Below are 21,046 nucleotides of genomic sequence, written 5' to 3'. Positions count from 1 at the left end.
GGCCGAGTGGCAAGGCGCCAGATTAGGCTCTGGTCCGACAGGGCGTGGGTTCAAATCCCACAGTCAAGAGATTTAAAAAATATCCTCTCGCTCTCCATTGTATTTCACTTCCATGAAACAACAATTACTTAAACAGCAAAATACGAAAATTAGTAGAAAAAAGTGTCAGCTTAAGTCATTATGTTCTTTTTTTTAACAGGAATTGATGGTAAATAATAAATATATTTGAAATTCTAAAGAATTGGATTTAACTTATCTTTTGTGTTAACGTCTATTTGCATACTATTCCGTATACCCCAATCACCTGATGACGACATTGCACCCGCTGCACTCCCTATTCATGCTAATATCATTTAAACCACACAAGAGATCAGATGTCAGCAAAACTGCACTAAAAAGATCTGTGCATTGGATTTTACCAAGGGGTGTGTTTTGAATCAGACAGGTTTCTTCAAGAAAATAAATTCTATTTTATTGATGTATAGACGGTTTGGCGGTGGTCTAAGGCGCCAGATTTAGGCTCTGGTCCGAAAGGCGGTGGTTCAAATCCCACAGCCGATCAGAGATGTTAAAAATATCCCTCATCTCCATTGTTTTTTCACTCCATGAAAAACAATTACTTAAACAGCAAAATACGAAAATTAGTAGAAAAAAGGTTAGTCAGTCTAATGATTTTTTTTTTTTAACAGATTTGATGGTAAATAATAAATATATTGTAACTTCTAAAAGAATTGGATTTAATCTTATCTTTTGTGTAATGTTATTTGCATACTATATGCCGTATACCCCAATCACCTGATGAGTCATTGCACCCTGCACTCCCTTATTCACTGCTAAGTATCATTTAAACAACGCACAGAGATCAGATGTCCAGCAAACTGCACTAAAAAGATCATGTGCATTGGCATTTTACCAAGAGGTGTGTTGGTTAGAATCGAACAGGTTTTCTTCAAGAAAAAATAAATTCTATTTTATTGATATATAGATGGTTTGGCGAGTGGTCTAAGGTGCCAGTTTAGGCTCTGGTCCGAAAGGGCGTGCGGTTCAAATCCACAGCGTCAAAGATGTTTAAAAATATCCCTACACTCCTCATTGTTTCACTTCCATGAAAACAATTACTTAAACGCAAAATACGAAATTAGTAGAAAAAAGGTTAGTCAGTCATTAATGTTTATTTCTTTTTTTTTTTTAACTGAATTGATGGTAAATATAAATATATTGTAACTTCTAAAAGAATTGGATTTAACTTATCTTTTGTGTTAATGTTCTTTGCATACTATATGCCGTAACCCCAATCACCTGATGAGACATTGCACCGCTTGCACTCCTATTCATGCTAAGATCAATTTAAACCACACAAGAGATCAGATGTACAGCAAACCGCACTAAAAAGATCATGTGGCATTGGATTTTACCAAGAGGGTGTGTTGTTAGAATCGAACAGATTTTCTTCAAAAATATTATTCTATTTTATTGATTATTGCGGTTTGGCGACGTGTCTAAGGCGCCAGATTTAGGCTCTGGTCGAAAGGGCGTGGTTAAAATCCACGTTTCAACGTTAATCCAGCGATGTTTAAAATATCCCTACGCTCTCCATTGTATTTCACTTCCATGAAAAACAAATTTACTTGAAACAGCAAAATAGAATTAGTGAAAAAAGGTTAGTCAGTCATTAATGTTTTTTTTTTTAACAGAATTGATGTAATAATAAATATATTGCAAATTCTAAAAGAATTGGATTTAACTTATCTTTTGTGTTAACGTCTATTTGCATACTATTTCCGTATCCCCAATCCACCTGATGACGACATTCGACCCGTGCACTCCCTATTCACTGCTAAGATATCATTTAAACCACACAAGAGATCAGATGTCAGCAAAACTGCACTAAAAGATCATGTGCATTGGATTTTACCAGAGGGTGTTGGTTAGAATCAGACAGGTATTCTTCAAGAAAATATAAATTCTATTTTATTATGTAAGACGGTTCGGCTGTGTGGGTCTACGGACGCCAGATTAGCTCTGGTCCGAAAGGGCGTGGGTTCAAATCCACAGCCGCAAGAGATGTTTAAATATCCCTACCTCTCCATTGTATTTCACTCCATGAAAACAATTATTAACAGCAAATACGAAATTAGAGAAAAGGTTAGTCAGTCATTATGTTTATTCTTTTTTTTTTAACAGAAATTGATGGTAATAATATATATTGTAACTTCTAAAAGAATTGGATTTAACTTATCTTTTGTGTAATGGTCTATTTGCATACTATGCCGTATACCCCAATCACCTATGATGACATTGCACCCGTTGCACTCCCTATTCACTGCTAAGTATTCATTTAAACCCACAAGAGATCAGATGTCAGCCAAATGCACTAAAAAGATCATATGGCATTGGATTTTACCAAGAGGGTGTTGGTTAGAATCGAACAGTTTTCTTCAAAAAATATTAATTCTATTTTATTGATATATTGACGGTTGGCGAGTGTCTCAAGTGCCGATTTAGGCTCTGGTGCAAAGGCGTGGGTTCAAATCGCAACATCAGAGATGTTTAAAAATACCCTACGCTCTCCTTTTATTTCACTCCCTGAAAAACAATTCTTAAACAGCCAAAATACGAAAATTAGTAGAAAAAAGGTCAGTAAGCTTAATGTTTTTTTTTTTTTAACAGAATGATGGTAAATAATAAATATATTGCAATTCTAAAAGAATGGATTTAACTTATCTTTTGTGTTAATGTCTTATTTGCATACTATATGCGACACCAATCACCTGATGATGACATTGCACCGTGCACTTCCCTATTCACTGCTAAGATATCATTTAAACCACACAAGAATCAGATGTCAGCAAACCTGCACTAAAAAGATCATGTGCATTGGATTTTACCAAGAGGTGTTGGTCTAGAATCGAACGATTTTCTTCAAAATATTAATTTTATTTATTGATTATATGCGTCTTGGCCGAGTGGTCTAGGCGCCAGATTTAGGCTTGGTCCGAAAGGCGTGGGTTCAAATCCCACATGTGTCAAGAGATGTTTAAAATATCCTACGCTCTCCATTGTATTTCTCACTTCCAGAAAAACAATTACTTAAACAGCAAAATACGAAAATTAGTAGAAAAAAGTTAGGTAAGTCAGTATGTTTTTTTTTTTAACAGAATTGATGGTAAATAATAAATATATTGCAATTCTAAAAGAATTGGATTTACTTATCTTTTGTGGTTAACGTATTTGTACTATATCTCCGTATACCCCAATCACCTGATGACGACATTGCACCGTGCACTCCCTATTCACTGCTAAGATATCATTTAAACCCCACAAGAGATCAGATGTCAGCAAAACTGCACTAAAAAGATCATGTGCATTGGATTTTACCAAGAGGGGTGTTGGTTAGAATCAGACAGGTATTTCTTCAAGAAAATATAAATTCTATTTTATTGATGATATAGAGTTGGTTTGTGTGGTCTAAGCGCCAGATTTAGGCGTCTGGTCGAAAGGGCGTGTGCGGTTCAATTCCACAGCCGCGAAGATGTTTAAAATATCCTACCTCTCCATTGTATTTCATTTTCCATGAAAACAATTACTTTTAAACAGCAAAATACGAAAATTAGTAGAAAGGTTTAGTCAGTCATTAATGTTATTTCTTTTTTTTTTAACAGAATTGATGGTAATATAATAATAATTGTAACTTCTAAAGAATTGGATTTAACTTATCTTTTGTGTTAATGTCTATTTGCATACTATATGCCGCTATACCCCAATCACCTGATGACGACATTGCACCGCGTGCACTCCTATTCACTGCTAAGATATCATTTAAACCACACAAGAGATCAGATGTCAGCAAAACTGCACTAAAAGATCATGTTTGGATTTTACCAAGAGGGTGTTGGTTAGAATCGACAGATTTTCAAGAAATATTAATTCTATTTATTGAGTATAGACGTTTGCGAGTGCGTCTAGGGCCCAGATTTAGGCTTTGTCGAAAGGGCGTGGGTTCAAATCCCAACTAGAGATGTTTAAAATATCCCTACGCTCTCCATTGTATTTCACTTCCATGAAAACAATTACTTAAACAGCAAAATACGAAAATTAGTAGAAAAAAGGTTAGTCAGTCATTAATGTTTATCTTTTTTTTTTTTATCAGAATTGATGGTAAATAATAAATATTTGTAACTTCTAAAGAATTGGATTAACTTATCTTTTGTGTTAATGCTCTATTTGCATACTATATGCCGTATACCCCAATCACTTGATGACGACATTGCACCCGTGCACTCCCTATTCACTGCTAAGATATCATTTAAACCACACAAGAGATCAGAGTCAGCAAACTGCACTAAAAAGATCAGTGGCATTGGATTTTACCAAGAGGGTGTTGGTTAGAATCGAACGGTTTTCTTCAAGAAAAATATAATTCTTTTTATTGATATATAGACGGTTTGGCGAGTGGTCTCAGGGCCAGAATTTAGGCTCCTGGTCAAAGGGCGTGGGTTCAAATCCACAGCATCAAGAATGTTTAAAATAACCTACGCTCTCCATTTTTATTTCACTCCATGAAAAACATTACTTAAAACAGCAAAATACGAAAATTAGCTTAGAAAAAGGTCCAGTAAGTCATTTAAATGTTTTTTTTTAACAGAATTGATGGTAAAATAATAAATTATATTGCAATTCTAAAGAATTGGATTTAACTTATCTTTGTGTTAAGTCTATTTGCATACTATATGCCGTTTACCCCAATCACCTGATGAGAATTCGCACCCTTGCACTCCCTATTCACTGCTAAGATATCATTTAAACCACACAAGAGATCAGATGTCAGCAAAACTGCACTAAAAAGATCATGTGCATTGGATTTTACCAGAGGGTGTTGGTTAAATCGAACAGGTTTTCTTCAGAAAATATAATTCTATTTTATTGATATATACGGTTTGGCGAGTGGTTCTAAGCGCCGATTTAGCTCTGTCCGAAGGGCGTGGGTTCAAATCCACAGCCTTAAGAGATGTTTAAAATATCCCTCGCCTCCATTTTATTTCACTTCCATGAAAACAATTACTTAAACAGCCAAAATACGAAAATTAGTAGAAAAAAGTAGTCAGTATTAAGTTTATTTTTTTTTTTTTAACAGATTTGATGGTAAATAATAAATATATTGAAATTCTAAAGAATTGGATTAACTTATCTTTGTGTATGTCTTCTATTGCATACTATATGCCGTAACCCAATCACCTGATGACTGACATTGCACCCGTGCACTCATTCACTGCTAGATATCATTTAAACCACACAAGAGATCAGATGTCAGCAACCTGCACTAAAAAGATCATGTGCATTGGATTTTACCAAGAGGGTGGTTGGTTAGATCGAACGAGTTTTCTTCAAGAAAATATTAATTCTATTTATTGATATATTGACGGTTGGCGGTGGTCTAAGCGCCAGATTTAGGCTCTGGTCTGATAAGGCGTGGTTCAAATCCCATAGCCGTCAAGAGATGTTTAAATATCCCTACGTCTCCATTGTATTTCACTTCATGAAACATTTCTTAACAGCAAAATACGAAAATTAGTAGAAAAAGTGTTACAGTCATTAATGTTTATTTCTTTTTTTTTTATCAGAATTGATGGTAATAATAAATATATTGTAACTTCTAAAGAATTGGATTTAACTTATCTTTTGTGTTAATGTCTATTTGCATACTATATGCCGTATACCCAATCACTGATGCGACATTGCACCCGTGCACTCCCTATTCACTGCTAAGATATCATTTAAACCACACAAAGATCAGATGTCAGCAAAACTGCACTAAAAAGATCATGTGCAGTGATTTTACAAGAGGTGTTGGTTAGATCAAACAGGTTTCTTCAGAAAATATAAATTCTATTTTATTGATTATAGACGGTTTGGCCGAGTGGTCTAGGCGCCAGATTTAGGCTCTGGTCCGAAGGGCGTGGGTTCAAATCCCACAGCGCGTTAAGAGATGTTTAAAATATCCTACGCTCCTCCATTGTATTTCACTGTCATGAAAACAATTACTTAAACAGGCAAATAGAAAATTAGTAGAAAAAGGTTAGTCAGTCATTAATGTTTATTTCTTTTTTTTTTTTATCAGAATTGATGGTAAATAATAAATATATTGTAACTTCTAAAAGAATTGGATTTAACTTATCTTTTGTGTTAATGTCTATTTGCATACTATATGCCGTATACCCCAATCACCTGATGACGACATTGCACCCGTGCACTCCCTATTCACTGCTAAGATATCATTTAAACCACACAAGAGATCAGATGTCAGCAAAACTGCACTAAAAAGATCATGTGCATTGGATTTTACCAAGAGGGTGTTGGTTAGAATCGAACAGGTTTCTTCAAGAAAATATAAATTCTATTTATTGATATATAGACGGTTTGGCGAGTGGTCTAAGGTGCCAGATTTAGGCTCTGGTCGAAAGGGCGTGGGTTCAAATCCACAGCCGTCAAGAGATGTTTAAAAAAATCCCTACGCTCTCCATTGTATTTCACTCCATGAAAAACAATTACTTAAACAGCAAAATACGAAAATTAGTAGAAAAAAGGTTAGTCAGTCATTAATGTTTTTTTTTTTAAACAGAATTGATGGTAAATAATAAATATATTGTAACTTCTAAAAGAATTGGATTTAACTTATCTTTTGTGTTAATGTCTATTTGCATACTATATGCCGTATACCCCAATCACCTGATGACGACATTGCACCCGTGCACTCCCTATTCACTGCTAAGATATCATTTAAACCACACAAGAGATCAGATGTCAGCAAAACTGCACTAAAAAGATCATGTGCATTGGATTTTACCAAGAGGGTGTTGGTTAAATCGAACAGGTTTTCTTCAAGAAAATATAAATTCTATTTTATTGATATATAGACGGTTTGGCCGAGTGGTCTAAGGCGCCAGATTTAGGCTCTGGTCCGAAAGGGCGTGGGTTCAAATCCCACAGCCTCAAGAGATGTTTAAAAATATCCCTACGCTCTCCATTGTATTTCACTCCATGAAAAACAATTACTTAAACAGCAAAATACGAAAATTAGTAGAAAAAGGTTAGTCAGTCATTAATGTTTATTTCTTTTTTTTTTTTTAACAGAATTGATGGTAAATAATAAATATATTGTAACTTCTAAAAGAATTGGATTTAACTTATCTTTTGTGTTAATGTCTATTTGCATACTATATGCCGTATACCCAATCACCTGATGACGACATTGCACCCGTGCACTCCCTATTCACTGCTAAGATATCATTTAAACCACACAAGAGATCAGATGTCAGCAAAACTGCACTAAAAAGATCATGTGCATTGGATTTTACCAAGAGGGTGTTGGTTAGAATCGAACAGGTTTTCTTCAAGAAAATATAAATTCTATTTTATTGATATATAGACGGTTTGGCCGAGTGTCTAAGGCGCCAGATTTAGGCTCTGGTCCGAAAGGGCGTGGGTTCAAATCCACAGCCGTCAAGAGATGTTTAAAAATATCCCTACGCTCTCCATTGTATTTCACTTTTCCATGAAAACAATTACTTAACAGCAAATACGAAAATTAGTAGAAAAAAGGTTAGTCAGTCATTAATGTTTACTTAACAGAAAATAAAAATTTATAAAAAAAGGTTATCTTTTGTGTTAATGTCTATTTGCATAATATATGCCGTATACCCAATCACCTGATGACGACATTGCACCCGTGCACTCCCTATTCACTGCTAAGATATCATTTAAACCCACAAGAGATCAGATGTCAGCAAAACTGCACTAAAAAGATCATGTGCATTGATTTTACCAGAGGGTGTTGGTTAGAATCGAACAGGTTTTCTCAAGAAATATAAATTCTATTTTATTGATATATAGACGGTTTGGCCGAGTGTCTAAGGTGCCAGATTTAGGCTCTGGTTCGAAAGGGCGTGGTTCAAATCCCCAGCCGTCAAGAGATGTTTAAAAATATCCCTACGCTCTCCATTGTATTTCACTCCATGAAAACAATTACTTAAACAGCAAAATACGAAAATTAGTAGAAAAAAGGTTAGTCAGTCATTAATGTTTATTTTTTTTTTTTTTAACAGAATTGATGGTAAATAATAAATATATTGTAACTTCTAAAAGAATTGGATTTAACTTATCTTTGTGTTAATGTCTATTTGCATACTATATGCCGTATACCCCAATCACCTGATGACGACATTGCACCCGTGCACTCCCTATTCACTGCTAAGATATCATTTAAACCACACAAGAGATCAGATGTCAGCAAAACTGCACTAAAAAGATCATGTGCATTGGATTTTACCAAGAGGGTGTTGGTTAGAATCAACAGGTTTCTTCAAGAAAATATAAATTCTATTTTATTGATGTATAGACGGTTTGGCCGAGTGGTCTAAGGCGCCAGATTTAGGCTTTGGTCCGAAAGGGTGTGGGTTCAAATCCCACAGCTGTTAAGAGATGTTTAAAAATATCCCTACGCTCTCCATTGTATTTCACTTTTTCCATGAAAAACAATTACTTAAACAGCAAAATACGAAAATTAGTAGAAAAAAAGGTTAGTCAGTCATTAATGTTTATTTCTTTTTTTTTTTTAAACAGAATTGATGGTAAATAATAAATATATTGTAACTTCTAAAAGAATTGGATTTAACTTATCTTTTGTGTTAATGTCTATTTGCATACTATATGTCGTATACCCCAATCACCTGATGACGACATTGCACCCGTGCACTCCCTATTCACTGCTAAGATATCATTTCAACCACACAAGAGATCAGATGTCAGCAAACCTGCACTAAAAAGATCATGTGCATTACATTTTACCAAGAGGGTGTTGGTTAAAATCGAACTGATTTTCTTCAAGAAAATATTAATTCTATTTTATTGATATATTGACGGTTTGGCCGAGTGGTCTAAGGCGCCAGATTTAGGCTCTGGTCCGAAAGGCGTGGTTCAAATCCCACAGCCGTCAAGAGATGTTTAAAAATATCCCTACGCTCTCCATTGTATTTCACTCCATGAAAAACAATTACTTAAACAGCAAAATACGAAAATTAGTAGAAAAAAGGTTAGTCAGTCATTAATGTTTATTTCTTTTTTTTTTTAACAGAATTGATGGTAAATAATAAATATATTGTAACTTCTAAAAGAATTGGATTTTACTTATCTTTTGTGCTAATGTCTATTTGCATACTATATGCCGTATACCCCAATCACCTGATGACGATATTGCACCCTTGCACTCCCTATTAACTGCTAAGATATCATTTAAACCACACAAGAGATCAGATGTCAGCAAAACTGCACTAAAAAGATCATGTGCATTGGATTTTTCCGAGAGGGTGTTGGTTAAAATCGAACAGGTTTTCTTCAAGAAAACATAAATTCTATTTTATTGATATATAGACGGTTTGGCCGAGTGGTCTAAGGCGCCAGATTTAGGCTCTGGTTCGAAAGGGCGTGGGTTCAAATCCCACAATGTTTAAAAATATCCCTACGCTCTCCATTGTATTTCAATCCATGAAAAACAATTACTTGAACAACAAAATACGAAATTTAGTAGAAAAAAGGTTAGTCAGTCATTAATGTTTATTTCTTTTTTTTTTAACAGAATTGATGGTAAATAATAAATATATTGTAACTTCTAAAAGAATTGGATTTAACTTATCTTTTGTGTTAATGTCTATTTGCATACTATATGCCGTATACCCCAATCACCTGATGACGACATTGCACCCCTGCACTCCCTATTCACTGCTAAGATATCATTTAAACCACACAAGAGATCAGATGTCAGCAAAACTGCACTAAAAAGATCAAGTGCATTGGATTTTACCAAGAGGGTGTTGGTTAGAATCGAAAAGGTTTTCTTCAAGAAAATATAAATTCTATTTTATTGATGTATAGATGGTCTGGCCGAGTGCTCTAAGGCGCCAGATTTAGGCTCTGGTCCTGAAGGGCGTGGGTTCAAATCCCACAATGTTTAAAAATATCCCTACGCTCTCCATTGTATTTCACTCCATGAAAAACAATTTCTTGAACAGCAAAATACGAAAATTAGTAGAAAAAAGGTTAGTCAGTCATTAATGTTTATTTCTTTTTTTTTTTTTAACAGAATTGATGGTAAATAATAAATATATTGTAACATCTAAAAGAATTGGATTTAACTTATCTTTTGTGTTAATGTCTATTTGCATACTATATCTCGTATACCCCAATCACCTGATGACGATATTGCACCCTTGCACTCCCTATTAACTGCTAAGATATCATTTAAACCACACAAGAGATCAGATGTCAGCAAAACTGCACAAAAAAGATCATGTGCATTGGATTTTTCCGAGAGGGTGTTGGTTAAAATCGAACAGGTTTTCTTCAAGAAAACATAAATTCTATTTTATTGATATATAGACGGTTTGGCCGAGTGGTCTAAGGCGCCAGATTTAGGCTCTGGTTCGAAAGGGCGTGGGTTCAAATCCCACAATGTTTAAAAAAAATATCCCTACGCTCTCCATTGTATTTCAATCCATGAAAAACAATTACTTGAACAACAAAATACGAAATTTAGTAGAAAAAAGGTTAGTCAGTCATTAATGTTTATTTCTTTTTTTTTTAACAGAATTGATGGTAAATAATAAATATATTGTAACTTCTAAAAGAATTGGATTTAACTTATCTTTTGTGTTAATGTCTATTTGCATACTATATGCCGTATACCCCAATCACCTGATGACGACATTGCACCCCTGCACTCCCTATTCACTGCTAAGATATCATTTAAACCACACAAGAGATCAGATGTCAGCAAAACTGCACTAAAAAGATCAAGTGCATTGGATTTTACCAAGAGGGTGTTGGTTAGAATCGAAAAGGTTTTCTTCAAGAAAATATAAATTCTATTTTATTGATGTATAGATGGTCTGGCCGAGTGCTCTAAGGCGCTAGATTTAGGCTCTGGTCCGAAAGGGCGTGGGTTCAAATCCCACAATGTTTAAAAATATCCCTACGCTCTCCATTGTATTTCACTCCATGAAAAACAATTTCTTGAACAGCAAAATACGAAAATTAGTAGAAAAAAGGTTAGTCAGTCATTAATGTTTATTTCTTTTTTTTTTTTTTAACAGAATTGATGGTAAATAATAAATATATTGTAACTTCTAAAAGAATTGGATTTAACTTATCTTTTGTGTTAATGTTTATTTGCATACTATATGCCGTATACCCCAATCACCTGATGACGACATTGCACCCGTGCACTCCCTATTCACTGCTAAGATATCATTTAAACCACACAAGAGATCAGATATCAGCAAAACTGCACTAAAAAGATCATGTGCATTGGATTTTACCGAGAGGGTGTTGGTTAAAATCGAACAGGTTTTCTTCAAGAAAACATAAATTCTATTTTATTGATATATAGACGGTTTGGCCGAGTGGTCTAAGGCGCCAGATTTAGGCTCTGGTTCGAAAGGGCGTGGGTTCAAATCCCACAATGTTTAAAAATATCCCTACGCTCTCCATTGTATTTCACTCCATGAAAAACAATTACTTGAACAACAAAATACGAAATTTAGTAGAAAAAAGGTTAGTCAGTCATTAATGTTTATTTCTTTTTTTTTTTTAACAGAATTGATGGTAAATAATAAATATATTGTAACTTCTAAAAGAATTGGATTTAACTTATCTTTTGTGTTAATGTCTATTTGCATACTATATGCCGTATACCCCAATCACCTGATGACGACATTGCGCCCGTGCACTCCCTATTCACTGCTAAGATATCATTTAAACCACACAAGAGATCAGATGTCAGCAAAACTGCACTAAAAAGATCATGTGCATTGGATTTTACCAAGAGGGTGTTGGTTAGAATCGAACAGGTTTTCTTCAAGAAAATATAAATTCTATTTTATTGATGTATAGATGGTCTGGCCGAGTGCTCTAAGGCCCCAGATTTAGGCTCTGGTCCGAAAGGGCGTGGGTTCAAATCCCACAATGTTTAAAAATATCCCTACGCTCTCCATTGTATTTCACTCCATGAAAAACAATTTCTTGAACAGCAAAATACGAAAATTAGTAGAAAAAAGGTTAGTCAGTCATTAATGTTTATTTCTTTTTTTTTTTTTAACAGAATTGATGGTAAATAATAAATATATTGTAACATCTAAAAGAATTGGATTTAACTTATCTTATGTGTTAATGTCTATTTGCATACTATATGCCGTATACCCCAATCTCCTGATGACGATATTGCACCCTTGCACTCCCTATTAACTGCTAAGATATCATTTAAACCACACAAGAGATCAGATGTCAGCAAAACTGCACTAAAAAGATCATGTGCATTGGATTTTTCCGAGAGGGTGTTGGTTAAAATCGAACAGGTTTTCTTCAAGAAAACATAAATTCTATTTTATTGATATATAGACGGTTTGGCCGAGGGGTCTAAGGCGCCAGATTTAGGCTCTGGTTCGAAATGGCGTGGGTTCAAATCCCACAATGTTTAAAAATATCCCTACGCTCTCCATTGTATTTCACTCCATGAAAAACAATTACTTGAACAACAAAATACGAAATTTAGTAGAAAAAAGGTTAGTCAGTCATTAATGTTTATTTCTTTTTTTTTTAACAGAATTGATGGTAAATAATAAATATATTGTAACTTCTAAAAGAATTGGATTTAACTTATCTTTTGTGTTAATGTCTATTTGCATACTATATGCCGTATACCCCAATCACCTGATGACGACATTGCACCCCTGCACTCCCTATTCACTGCTAAGATATCATTTAAACCACACAAGAGATCAGATGTCAGCAAAACTGCACTAAAAAGATCAAGTGCATTGGATTTTACCAAGAGGGTGTTGGTTAGAATCGAAAAGGTTTTCTTCAAGAAAATATAAATTCTATTTTATTGATGTATAGATGGTCTGGCCGAGTGCTCTAAGGCGCCAGATTTAGGCTCTGGTCCGAAAGGGCGTGGGTTCAAATCCCACAATGTTTAAAAATATCCCTACGCTCTCCATTGTATTTCACTCCATGAAAAACAATTTCTTGAACAGCAAAATACGAAAATTAGTAGAAAAAAGGTTAGTCAGTCATTAATGTTTATTTCTTTTTTTTTTTTAACAGAATTGATGGTAAATAATAAATATATTGTAACTTCTAAAAGAATTGGATTTAACTTATCTTTTGTGTTAATGTTTATTTGCATACTATATGCCGTATACCCCAATCACCTGATGACGACATTGCACCCGTGCACTCCCTATTCACTGCTAAGATATCATTTAAACCACACAAGAGATCAGATATCAGCAAAACTGCACTAAAAAGATCATGTGCATTGGATTTTACCGAGAGGGTGTTGGTTAAAATCGAACAGGTTTTCTTCAAGAAAACATAAATTCTATTTTATTGATATATAGACGGTTTGGCCGAGTGGTCTAAGGCGCCAGATTTAGGCTCTGGTTCGAAAGGGCGTGGGTTCAAATCCCACAATGTTTAAAAATATCCCTACGCTCTCCATTGTATTTCACTCCATGAAAAACAATTTCTTGAACAGCAAAATACGAAAATTAGTAGAAAAAAGGTTAGTCAGTCATTAATGTTTATTTCTTTTTTTTTTTTTTAACAGAATTGATGGTAAATAATAAATATATTGTAACATCTAAAAGAATTGGATTTAACTTATCTTTTGTGTTAATGTCTATTTGCATACTATATGCCGTATACCCCAATCACCTGATGACGATATTGCACCCTTGCACTCCCTATTAACTGCTAAGATATCATTTAAACCACACAAGAGATCAGATGTCAGCAAAACTGCACTAAAAAGATCATGTGCATTGGATTTTACCAAGAGGGTGTTGGTTAGAATCGAACAGGTTTTCTTCAAGAAAATATAAATTCTATTTTATTGATGTATAGATGGTCTGGCCGAGTGCTCTAAGGCGCCAGATTTAGGCTCTGGTCCGAAAGGGCGTGGGTTCAAATCCCACAATGTTTAAAAATATCCCTACGCTCTCCATTGTATTTCACTCCATGAAAAACAATTTCTTGAACAGCAAAATACGAAAATTAGTAGAAAAAAGGTTAGTCAGTCATTAATGTTTATTTTTTTTTTTTAACAGAATTGATGGTAAATAATAAATATATTGTAACTTCTAAAAGAATTGGATTTAACTTATCTTTTGTGTTAATGTTTATTTGCATACTATATGCCATATACCCCAATCACCTGATGACGACATTGCACCCGTGCACTCCCTATTCACTGCTAAGATATCATTTAAACCACACAAGAGATCAGATGTCTGCAAAACTGCACTAAAAATATCATGTGGATTGGATTTTACCAAGAGGGTGTTGGTTAGAATCGAATAGGTTTTCTTCAAGAAAATATAAATTCTATTTTATTGATGTATAGATGGTCTGGCCGAGTGCTCTAAGGCGCCAGATTTAGGCTCTGGTCCGAAAGGGCGTGGGTTCAAATCCCACAATATTTAAAAATATCCCTACGCTCTCCATTGTATTTCACTCCATGAAAAACAATTTCTTGAACAGCAAAATACGAAAATTAGTAGAAAAAAGGTTAGTCAGTCATTAATGTTTATTTCTTTTTTTTTTTTAACAGAATTGATGGTAAATAATAAATATATTGTAACTTCTAAAAGAATTGGATTAAACTTATCTTTTGTGTTAATGTTTATTTGCATACTATATGCCGTATACCCCAATCACCTGATGACGACATTGCACCCGTGCACTCCCTATTCACTGCTAAGATATCATTTAAACCACACAAGAGATCAGATGTCAGCAAAACTGCACTAAAAAGATCATGTGCATTGGATTTTACCAAGAGGATGTTGGTTAGAATCGAACAGGTTTTCTTCAAGAAAATATAAATTCTATTTTATTGATGTATAGATGGTCTGGCCGAGTGCTCTAAGGCGCTAGATTTAGGCTCTGGTCCGAAAGGGCGTGGGTTCAAATCCCACAGCCGTCAAGAGATGTTTAAAAATATCCCTACGCTCTCCATTGTATTTCACTCCACGAAAAACAATTACTTAAACAGCAAAATACGAAAATTAGTAGAAAAAAGGTTAGTCAGTCATTAATGTTTATTTCTTTTTTTTTTTTAACAGAATTGATGGTAAATAATAAATATATTGTAACTTCTAAAAGAATTGGATTTAACTTATCTTTTGTGTTAATGTCTATTTGCATACTATATGCCGTATACCGCAATCACCTGATGACGACATTGCACCCGTGCACTCCCTATTCACTGCTAAGATATCATTTAAACCGCACAAGAGATAAGATGTCAGCAAAATTGCACTAAAAAGATCATGTGCATTGAATTTTACCATGAGGGTGTTGGTTAGAATCGAAAAGGTTTTCATCAAGAAAATATAAATTCTATTTTATTGATATATAGACGGTTTGGCCGAGTGGTCTAAGGTGCCAGATTTAGGCTCTGGTCCGAAAGGGCGTGGGTTCAAATCCCACAATGTTTAAAAATATCCCTACACTCTCCATTGTATTTCACTCCATGAAAAACAATTACTTGAACAACAAAATACGAAAATTAGTAGAAAAAAGGTTAGTCAATCATTAATGTTTATTTCTTTTTTTTTTTAACAGAATTGATGGTAAATAATAAATATATTGTAACTTCTAAAAGAATTGGATTTAACTTATCTTTTGTGTTAATGTGTATTTGCATACTATATGCCGTATACCCCAATCACCTGATGACGACATTGCACCCGTGCACTCCCTATTCAGTGCTAAGATATCATTTAAACCACACAAGAGATCAGATGTCAGCAAAACTGCACTAAAAAGATCAAGTGCATTGGATTTTACCAAGAGGGTGTTGGTTAGAATCGAAAAGGTTTTCTTCAAGAAAATATAAATTCTATTTTATTGATGTATAGATGGTCTGGCCGAGTGCTCTAAGGCGCCAGATTTAGGCTCTGGTCCGAAAGGGCGTGGGTTCAAATCCACCACAAGATGTTTAAAAATATCCCTACGCTCTCCATTGTATTTCACTCCATGAAAAACAATTACTTGAAACAGCAAAATACGAAAATTAGTAGAAAAAAGGTTAGTCAGTCATTAATGTTTATTTCTTTTTTTTTTTTAACAGAATTGATGGTAAATAATAAATATATTGTAACTTCTAAAAGAATTGGATTTAACTTATCTTTTGTGTTAATGTTTATTTGCATACTATATGCCGTATACCCCAATCACCTGATGACGACATTGCACCCGTGCACTCCCTATTCACTGCTAAGATATCATTTAAACCACACAAGAGATCAGATGTCAGCAAAACTGCACTAAAAAGATCATGTGCATTGGATTTTACCGAGAGGGTGTTGGTTAAAATCGAACAGGTTTTCTTCAAGAAAACATAAATTCTATTTTATTGATATATAGACGGTTTGGCCGAGTGGTCTAAGGCGCCAGATTTAGGCTCTGGTTCGAAAGGGCGTGGGTTCAAATCCCACAATGTTTAAAAATATCCCTACGCTCTCCATTGTATTTCACTCCATGAAAAACAATTTCTTGAACAGCAAAATACGAAAATTAGTAGAAAAAAGGTTAGTCAGTCATTAATGTTTATTTCTTTTTTTTTTTTAACAGAATTGATGGTAAATAATAAATATATTGTAACATCTAAAAGAATTGGATTTAACTTATCTTTTGTGTTAATGTCTATTTGCATACTATATGCCGTATACCCCAATCACCTGATGACGATATTGCACCCTTGCACTCCCTATTAACTGCTAAGATATCATTTAAACCACACAAGAGATCAGATGTCAGCAAAACTGCACTAAAAAGATCATGTGCATTGGATTTTACCAAGAGGGTGTTGGTTAGAATCGAACAGGTTTTCTTCAAGAAAATATAAATTCTATTTTATTGATGTATAGATGGTCTGGCCGAGTGCTCTAAGGCGCCAGATTTAGGCTCTGGTCCGAAAGGGCGTGGGTTCAAATCCCACAATGTTTAAAAATATCCCTACGCTCTCCATTGTATTTCACTCCATGAAAAACAATTTCTTGAACAGCAAAATACGAAAATTAGTAGAAAAAAGGTTAGTCAGTCATTAATGTTTATTTTTTTTTTTTAACAGAATTGATGGTAAATAATAAATATATTGTAACTTCTAAAAGAATTGGATTTAACTTATCTTTTGTGTTAATGTTTATTTGCATACTATATGCCATATACCCCAATCACCTGATGACGACATTGCACCCGTGCACTCCCTATTCACTGCTAAGATATCATTTAAACCACACAAGAGATCAGATGTCTGCAAAACTGCACTAAAAATATCATGTGGATTGGATTTTACCAAGAGGGTGTTGGTTAGAATCGAATAGGTTTTCTTCAAGAAAATATAAATTCTATTTTATTGATGTATAGATGGTCTGGCCGAGTGCTCTAAGGCGCCAGATTTAGGCTCTGGTCCGAAAGGGCGTGGGTTCAAATCCCACAATAGTTTAAAAATATATCCCTACGCTCTCCATTGTATTTCACTCCATGAAAAACAATTTCTTGAACAGCAAAATACGAAAATTAGTAGAAAAAAGGTTAGTCAGTCATTAATGTTTATTTCTTTTTTTTTTTTAACAGAATTGATGGTAAATAATAAATATATTGTAACTTCTAAAAGAATTGGATTAAACTTATCTTTTGTGTTAATGTTATTTGCATACTATATGCCGTATACCCCAATCACCTGATGACGACATTGCACCCGTGCACTCCCTATTCACTGCTAAGATATCATTTAAACCACACAAGAGATCAGATGTCAGCAAAACTGCACTAAAAAGATCATGTGCATTGGATTTTACCAAGAGGATGTTGGTTAGAATCGAACAGGTTTTCTTCAAGAAAATATAAATTCTATTTTATTGATGTATAGATGGTCTGGCCGAGTGCTCTAAGGCGCCAGATTTAGGCTCTGGTCCGAAAGGGCGTGGGTTCAAATCCCACAGCCGTCAAGAGATGTTTAAAAATATCCCTACGCTCTCCATTGTATTTCACTCCACGAAAAACAATTACTTAAACAGCAAAATACGAAAATTAGTAGAAAAAAGGTTAGTCAGTCATTAATGTTTATTTCTTTTTTTTTTTAACAGAATTGATGGTAAATAATAAATATATTGTAACTTCTAAAAGAATTGGATTTAACTTATCTTTTGTGTTAATGTCTATTTGCATACTATATGCCGTATACCGCAATCACCTGATGACGACATTGCACCCGTGCACTCCCTATTCACTGCTAAGATATCATTTAAACCGACACAAGAGATAAGATGTCAGCAAAATTGCACTAAAAAGATCATGTGCATTGAATTTTACCATGAGGGTGTTGGTTAGAATCGAAAAGGTTTTCATCAAGAAAATATAAATTCTATTTTATTGATATATAGACGGTTTGGCCGAGTGGTCTAAGGTGCCAGATTTAGGCTCTGGTCCGAAAGGGCGTGGGTTCAAATCCCACAATGTTTAAAAATATCCCTACACTCTCCATTGTATTTCACTCCATGAAAAACAATTACTTGAACAACAAAATACGAAAATTAGTAGAAAAAAGGTTAGTCAATCATTAATGTTTATTTCTTTTTTTTTTTAACAGAATTGATGGTAAATAATAAATATATTGTAACTTCTAAAAGAATTGGATTTAACTTATCTTTTGTGTTAATGTGTATTTGCATACTATATGCCGTATACCCCAATCACCTGATGACGACATTGCACCCGTGCACTCCCTATTCACTGCTAAGATATCATTTAAACCACACAAGAGATCAGATGTCAGCAAAACTGCCACTAAAAAGATTGCATAAGTGCATTGGATTTTACCAAGAGGTGTTGGTTAGAATCGAACAGGTTTTCTTCAAGAAAATATAAATTCTATTTTATTGATATATAGACGGTTTGGCCGAGTGGTCTAATGGCCCAAATTTAGGCTCTGGTCCTGAAAGGGCGTGGGTTCAAATCCACAGCCATCAAGAGATGTTTAAAAATATCCTACGCTCTCCATTGTATTTCACTCCATGAAAAACAATTACTTAAATAGCAAAATACGAAAATTAGTAGAAAAAAAGGTTAGTCAGTCATTAATGTTTATTTCTGTTTTTTTTTAACAGAATTGATGGTAAATAATAAATATATTGTAACTTCTAAAAGAATTGGATTTAACTTATCTTTTGTGTTAATGTCTATTTGCATACTATATGCCGTATACCCCAATCACCTATGATGACGACTATTGCCACTTGCACTCCCTATTCACTGCTAAGATATCATTTAAACCACACAAGAGATCAGATGTCAGCAAAACTGCACTAAAAAGATCATGTGCATTGGATTTTACCAAGAGGGTGTTGGTTAGAAATCGAACAGGTTTTCTTCAAGAAAATATAAATTCTATTTTATTGATATATAGACGGTTTGGCCGAGTGGTCTAAGGTGCCAGATTTAGGCTCTGGTCCGAAAGGGCGTGGGTTCAAATCCCACAGAGATGTTTAAAAATATCCCTACGCTCTCCATTGTATTTCACTCCATGAAAAACAATTACTTGAACAGCAAAAATACGAAAATTAGTAGAAAAAAGGTTAGTCAGTCATTAATGTTTATTTCTTTTTTTTTTTAACAGAATTGATGGTAAAAAATAAATATATTGTAACTTCTAAAAGAATTGGATTTAACTTATCTTTTGTGTTAATGTCTATTTGCATACTATATGCCGTATACCCCAATCACCTGATGACGACATTGCACCCATTGCACTCCCTATTCACTGCTAAGATATCATTTAAACCACACAAGAGATCAGATGTCAGCAAAATGCACTAAAAAGATCATGTGCATTGAATTTTTACCAGAGGGTGTTGGTTAGAAATCGAACAGGTTTTCTTCAAGAAAATATAAATTCTATTTTATTGATATATAGACGGTTTGGCCGAGTGGTCTAAGGTGCCAAGATTTAGGCTCTGGTCCTGAAAGGGCGTTGGGTTCAAATCCACAGCCTCAGAATGTTTAAAAATATCCCTACGCTCTCCATTGTATTTCACTCCATGAAAAACAATTACTTGAACAGCAAAATACGAAAATTAGTAGAAAAAAGGTTAGTCAGTCATTAATGTTTTTTTTTTTAACAGAATTGATGGTAAATAATAAATATATTGTCTAAAAGAATTGGATTTAACTTATCTTTTTGTGTTAATGTCTATTTGCATACTATATGCCGTATACCCCAATCACCTGATGACGATATTGCACCCTTGCACTCCTATTCACTGCTAAGATATCATTTAAACCACACAAGAGATCAGATGTCAGCAAAACTGCACTAAAAAGATCATGTGCATTGGATTTTACCAAGAGGGTGTTGGTTAAAATCGAACAGGTTTTCTTCAAGAAAACATAAATTCTATTTTATTGATATATAGACGGTTTCTGTGGTCTAAGGCGCCATTTAGGCTCTGGTCCGAAAGGCTGTGGTTCAAATCCCACAGATGTTTAAAAATATCCCTACGCTCCATTGTATTTCACTCCATGAAAAACAATTACTTAAACAGCAAAATACGAAAATTAGTAGAAAAAAGGTTAGTCAGTCATTAATGTTTATTTTTTTTTTTTTTAACAGAATTGATGGTAAATAATAAATATATGTAACTTCTAAAAGAATTGGATTTAACTTATCTTTTGTGTTAATGTCTATTTGCATACTATATGCCGTATACCCCAATCACCTGATGACGACATTGCACCCGTGCACTCCCTATTCACTGCTAAGATATCATTTAAACCACACAAGAGATCAGATGTCAGCAAAACTGCACTAAAAAGATCATGTGCATTGGATTTTACCAGAGGGTGTTGGTTAGAATCGAACAGGTTTTCTTCAAGAAAATATAAATTCTATTTTATTGATATATAGACGGTTTGGCCGAGTGGTCTAAGG

The 21,046-nt window shown here is 34.3% G+C and overlaps 2 non-coding genes across 2 annotated transcripts; both read left to right on the top strand.

Moving 5' to 3' along the window:
* The first annotated feature begins 6,913 nt into the window (after positions 1-6,913).
* On the top strand, positions 6,914-6,992 carry TRNAL-UAG. The gene has a single exon. It is a non-coding gene; the product is annotated as a tRNA-Leu (tRNA).
* Positions 6,993-8,394: 1,402 nt separating this feature from the next.
* On the top strand, positions 8,395-8,474 carry TRNAL-UAG. Its single transcript has one exon. It is a non-coding gene; the product is annotated as a tRNA-Leu (tRNA).
* The last annotated feature ends 12,572 nt before the right edge of the window (positions 8,475-21,046 follow it).

This window comes from Ipomoea nil, unplaced genomic scaffold (genome assembly GCF_001879475.1).
Source record: "Ipomoea nil cultivar Tokyo-kokei standard unplaced genomic scaffold, Asagao_1.1 scaffold3210, whole genome shotgun sequence".
NCBI lineage: Eukaryota > Viridiplantae > Streptophyta > Magnoliopsida > Solanales > Convolvulaceae > Ipomoea > Ipomoea nil.
The sequence above is the reverse complement of the archived record's forward strand: the minus strand, read 5'-3'. Positions and strand labels throughout refer to the sequence as shown.